A 6,275-nucleotide genomic window follows, 5' to 3' on the forward strand; every position below is an offset into this window, starting at 1 on the left:
GAAGAATCATTGAAAAACTTCCATAAGAAAAACGTGTTCTGAATCTGACGAAATGTTTTGATGGGAACACACTGATTTCTGTCTCTGCTCTTGGGAGAACCTGACTTGCCTGCTTGCTTCTCAGTTTTGATGGCATGCTGCTGCCTGGTGCTGTCAGAGGGACAGAAGGCTTCTGCTAAGGCTCTCTGTTTCTTTGTAAATCTCACTATTCAGAGACCTAGTTCCTGATTTCTTGGCAGCTTACTTTTCAGCCTGCTCAGTTTCCCATAGAGATGACTCTTTAATGAGTTATAGTCTTGAGCAGCTGTTTTCATGATTCAGTCACTCCATATAGTAAGTCATTTGCATCCCATTATATTTAGTCTCGCTATAAAAGTAGAAATTAGCTGAGTTTCATACCACTGTATGTGTTTGTATAAGTACTTCTGGAGTTTTATGACATGAAAAGTGTATATACTGAGACTCGTAAACTCAGAGGTGAATAATGTCTCCTTTTCTCACCAGCTTGTTCGTATCTGCCTCATAGGAAAAATGTCCTGGCAAGATAATTGGTAATGGAATCCAGCTGCACAGGCATTTAGCACTTCAAAATATGTCTACATATTCCTAGCATTTTGTCAGGTGGCCTTGCATTTGTAGGAGAGTCATATGTCAGTATCCTTTTTACATTCATCAAATGGAATCTGGAAATCCTAAGGGCTGTATTTACCTTAAATAGAATGCCACTTCAACTTAGAGGTTACAGTCTGGGAGGCAATACCAGAGGCTTCAGATCACACGAACACAGAAAGTAATACCAACTGAGTAGCACTGCAAGTATTTTTGTGTGGTGTATGTATTTAACTTCTACCCGATTCCACTCACAAAACAAATGGTTTCTGTTGTAATATTATAGATTTGAAAGATTCATGAAAAATGGTAATGAAGAGTGTGTTCTTCTTCTGTGAGCTTTTTTTCTTTATGTGCCTTGGACTTTTCTTCTTCTTTCTCTCTATTTTTAATTTTTAATTTTAATTTTATCTTAGGATGATGTGTGTAATATTCAGTGGATACTTTTTCCTGTTGAATCCAGTCAATGGAGAGTAGTTAACATTCCATGAATAATAGATGACAGATCGAAAAATCTTAGGTGGATGGCAATATTATTGGATAAAATTCAAGTCAGAAATATGTTCTAATGAATGAGCTTAAGCATCTGCCAAGAATGAAATACCATCTAAGTACAAACTAAGATAATGCAATGTTAAGAAAACAGTTTACTAGTAAGAATGCAAAAAGGAAAGCACTTACTAGATGGAAGTTGTTTTACAGCTGCTATATTGTATATTACTACTGGCAGTGACGACACTGCAGTTAAAATGAAGGTAATTAATATGGTCTTGTAACTGTTATTTCTGTGTCTCTTGACCTGAGATCAGGATCTTATAATGTGATGTTCATTAGCAACATATTAGCTCTCTTGGGGAACACTCTACAGAGCTACCTGAGTTTTGTGTTCTTTGTTTTGTCAAATCTTAGCCAAGGGATTAGATGTGGGTTGTTGCTGTGTTCTGTTGCTACACAGTATATGTAGGATTAAAAAAATGTGTAAACTGTGGTAGCTGTTTCATGGTGTAGGAGCAGTGGCTGAATGAATCTGCAGCTCAAGGGAAGAGACATCATATATATACAGGGTGGTATTATGTGTGATTTCTAAAGAAAATTGCAAACAATAATACACTGATGAAAATACTGAGGCACCAAGTTAACAGGAGACTTCTTTCCCATTGAATCTCTATAGGGAAAGCGACAAGGGCTGCTCTGAAAGTAGTGCCTCCTATTTTATTACACTGGTCCACGACATCATAGGCACATGTTGGTGGTTGCTGTGTGACAGACAGCAGCAGAGGGGCAGTCTGACGGAATGGTGTCCAACATGGGAGTGCAGATGAAGCAAAGGTAAGTCACTGAATTCCTCCATACAGAAAAAATGGCACCCACTGACATTCATCGACACTTGGTGAACATTTATGGAGACCAAACAGTGGATGTGAGCACAGTGAGGCAGTGGGTGGTGTGTTACAGCAGTGGGTCGCCTCTGCTGGTGCAGATTTTAAGTAGTGCAGCATGCAGGCTCTTGTTCATGGCTGGCAAAAATGTGCAGTTCATGGTGATGACTGTGTTGAAAAACAGTATTTTGTAGCTGAGAATTTGCTCTATCACTTGGTGTTATTGTGCTCTTTGCATCTATTATAGTTTCCATGGAAATAAATAGGAGGCATTACTTTCAGGGCAACGTATTTATAAAGAACCCGTATATGATGGTAAGTAGGGAAATAAGCAAAACTGACTTAAAGCTTCTCTGGATTCAGCTAGTGCTAGTCTGATCCCACATTTAATGTTTTCATGGATTTTTAATGATTTCTATGTGAGAAATTCCCTTGAGGCTTTCTCACTCACAGTAGCAACACAGTGTGCAAAATGACCTTTTGCCCATAACTGATAGCAGAAACAACAGCACTTTGAAATTATGCTTCTGGGGAAGTTATAATGGCTGCTCAGATGATTTGTGGAAGCAGCTTGCACTTAGCTTCTTGGTCTGGTCATCTTCAGGTGCTATCAACTGCTTTGTCTTAAATCAGTCTGCTGGAAACTTGTGTGAGTTTCACCTGCATAAGCAGTTTTTGTTCTCCTACCAAATTCAACAGGGAGCTCTTTGCAGAATGCTATGCTGAGTTTTACTCTCTGTGTAACTGAGAAATGACTCACACCTCACTACTGTAACAGCTGTTAGCTGGCCTTAAGAAGCTCAAATACAAAGGCTGCTCCAAAACTAATGCCTCCTATTTTGTCATGTTGGCCCATAATGTCAGAGGCAAATATTGGTGGTAGAATATGAACCTCCCCACCAATATTCCATTACATTACATTTTGTTCCTGTGTGACAAATGGGAGCAGAAGGCAAGCCTGACAGAATGGCATCTAACATGGGAGTGCAGATGAAGCAAAGGTGAGTCACTGAATTCCTCAATGTGGAAAAAATGGCACCCACTGCCATTTATCACCCTCTAAACCTGGCTGTTCAGACAGTTTTCAATCTACCTCACTGCCTGCAAATTCAGTTCATAATTATCAGCTTCTCTATAGGAATCCTAATGGAGATGGTGTTGAAACCCTTACTGAAGTAAAGGTAGATAATTTCCAAAGCTCTTTCCTTGTCTACCAAGCCACTCATTTCATCAAGATGATCAAGTAATTTAATACTACTTTAAGGTATACATCTTAGGGTACCCATAGGAAAAACAAACAAAAAAACCTCACACTAATATAAATATCAGCACTCCTCAACCTAATGAGCTACATAGAAGAAACTTTAAAAGTATATTAAAATTCTCCTTTTTCAGTACCACCTCAGTATATTGGAATACGGGCTGTTACTTCCTACTGTCTAATGACTAATGCATCCTTCTAGGACTAGGTTTAGAAAGCAAAACAATTTCTGTGCAAAATTAATTCCCTAGTGTCAGAAAGTCATCCAGAATCTGCTACTTAATAAAGAGAGTAACACACCTTCAGGATCCTAACCCTGAAGACACACCTGAATTTAGAAGGGTAGTTCAAGATGAGAACTATTTCATGTCAATTAATCTGAGCCAGTTTTGATGAGTCTTTACTCATCACAGTGGCTTAACATTAAGTTAATTTCAGTCCTTTTCTTCATTTTCTTGAATTACTTATTAATTCTAACAGGTGTTGCAAGGAAGAAGCTGTTTTATAAACTTTGGGCCGAATACTATTTTACTTTTCACGATATGTTAGCTGTGGGCTTGCATTTAGAAGCAGGGTGATGGATGGTTCCAATTCTATGAAGCATAAGCAGGTCTTACTGAATGGTGAAAGAAACTCCTCCATCCTGACCCTGGCCTATTGACCCAGAGCTACAGTTGCTATAGCAGTTTCTTGTGTGCTGCTGAAGTAAACATCTTCAGAATAATGCATTATATTACGCTTATTTTCTGACAAAGTACAAATATCTTCTTTGAAAAGTTACAGAAGTGTCTTTTCCATCTTTGTAACATATAATATTTTCTCAGCCCAACTTGCAGGTACTCCCAGTCTGCAGGTCTTCCAGAAATGGAGCAAGGCATCCCACTGCCACTCAGTTTGATGGGAGAACAAAGTGATCTACTCCTGACAGTCATCATCCCTAGGATAATGAAGCAAACATGGATGGTTCCTTGGCTGGTGCAGCCTTGCAATTTCATCTCTTGTCAAGAGTTTACTGTGGTATGTCAGCTCTGGACTTGGACTTTAATAAGGTATAGAAACAAGAATTCTTTCTGCAGTTACTGTCATTTCATTATTGAGATTGCAGCAAATGTCCTGAATTTCATTCCTTACTTATGAGATCACATATTGAAAAAGCCACTAAAGTTTCATGGAATGAGCACCTAGGTTTTGTCAGATGTTTGTAAGAGCAATGCATGTAGACTTTTTCACCTTTCTCACTAAATATAAAAAGGTCACTGAAATTAACCATTTTGATGTGAAATGTTGCTTTTTTAATCTATCAGCAGCTAGGAAAGGCTGAATGCCATTTTTGTCATTTCAGAAGGCACAACTACAGCTGTCATATCTTACACAGTAACACTCTTCTGCCTCTCAGATTTGGATATATTTTTTTTCAAATAGAGAACTTGAAAAAATATTGAATGTCTTTCATGCAGAGGTTTAGGCACTCATCATCCTTGGGAAACCATGCCCTTTGTAGGTCATGCATGCATATTGTTTTAAATTTGGTGACAGCAGAAGCATTTGTCTTGGTGGGAAGCAGTGAATAAAAACCTCAGGTTGCTGTCACACCTAGTGCTTGTTTAAGATGTTCCTTTCCAGGAACATTCTAGCCATATTCTAATGTGATTTGGAGTCATTTTTTTACTTGATAAGTGAAGTCTTTCTGTCTTAGTAGTTGGAGGCGGTCTGTGACTTCCTGTGTGTGACTTTTAGGAAGGTGATTTTTGTGTATGTGTACGGAGGGGCTTGTTATTTTTGTGAGTGAAAGCTCTAAAGTAGGCCTGCAAAAACTGGGTGGAATGACAGCTCAATATGCAAGTAGTAAACATGGCCATTTGAGATTTTCAGTTCTCAAGCTTTTCATAGGTGCATCAGAAAAATATAATGTACCTGTTTAACCATATGGCATGGTGTCCTTGTTTCGGCTGGGAATCATTTTCATTTTCTTTCTAGTAGCTGGCATGGTGCTGTGTTTTGGGTTAGGAGAAAAAAACAATATTGATGACACAACTGAGAAGTAATTACACCAAGTGAAGGAATTTTCATCTTCTCAGAGTACCCTGCCTGTGAGGAGGCTGGAGGGGCACAAGGAGCTGGGAGAGGACAGAACCAGGACCCAAACTGTCAAAGGAATATGCCATACCAGAAGGCATCATGCTGAATAATAAAACTGGAATGAATTTCCTGAGAGGGGCTACCACTGCTCAGGAACTGGCTGGACACTGGTTGGTGGGTGGTGAGCAATTGTGTTGTGCATCACTTGTTTCGTATATCCTATTGCCATTATTATTATTTTCATTCCTTTTCTGTCCTATTAGACTGTCCTTAACTCAACCCATGGGTTTTACCTTTTTTTTTTTTTTGCTTCTCTCACTGGGGAGGTGGGAGTGAACTGTATGGCACTTAGCTGCCTGCTGGGTTAAGTCACAATACACAGTGTATCCAAACAATCAATCAAAAAACAACCCAGAACAAGACAAAAATCCTTTTCCCCCCTTTTCTCAAAATAAGATTTATCTTATTTCTAACAATTCTTGTTGTTGTAAAACTCAAACGTTTTACACATATCAAACTGGAGATGGCTCTATTTGGTGTACTTGATGTCACACAAGCTTTTCCTAGGGACAGGTTTCTTTGAAATTCTTCCCTTTTTGAAGTAAAGCAGTGTAACATACTGCTGCTTGTTAAATAAGAGTTCTTATTCAGAGTCTGCTTCTTTGCCACCTTTCACCAAAATCTCTTAAAAAAAAAAAAAGGCTAGACAACTAATTTGCAAATACAGTTGCAGATTGCCATAGGTTTGCTTTACAAGTCCATATATGCAGAAACTTGAAGATAATGGAAATATGTTTCTGAAACATCCTTGTTCATTATCAGCATTTCTTTTTATTTATTGTCAGGCAAATGATTTATCATTCTATCAGACCTGTTTTTAACTATTTATTTGAATTGACTAATAGTCTTGAAGTAATATATAGATTTTTCAGGACTGCTTCATAACT

General features: G+C 38.3%; 1 long non-coding RNA gene across 1 annotated transcript; it reads left to right on the forward strand.

Annotated features, from left to right (window-relative positions):
• On the forward strand, nt 672-5,458 carry LOC110395131. The gene is made up of 4 exons (XR_002436187.1): nt 672-790; nt 1,781-1,938; nt 4,074-4,298; nt 5,328-5,458. It is a non-coding gene; the product is annotated as an uncharacterized LOC110395131 (long non-coding RNA).

This window comes from Numida meleagris, chromosome 2 (genome assembly GCF_002078875.1).
Source record: "Numida meleagris isolate 19003 breed g44 Domestic line chromosome 2, NumMel1.0, whole genome shotgun sequence".
Taxonomy (NCBI): Eukaryota; Metazoa; Chordata; class Aves; order Galliformes; family Numididae; genus Numida; species Numida meleagris.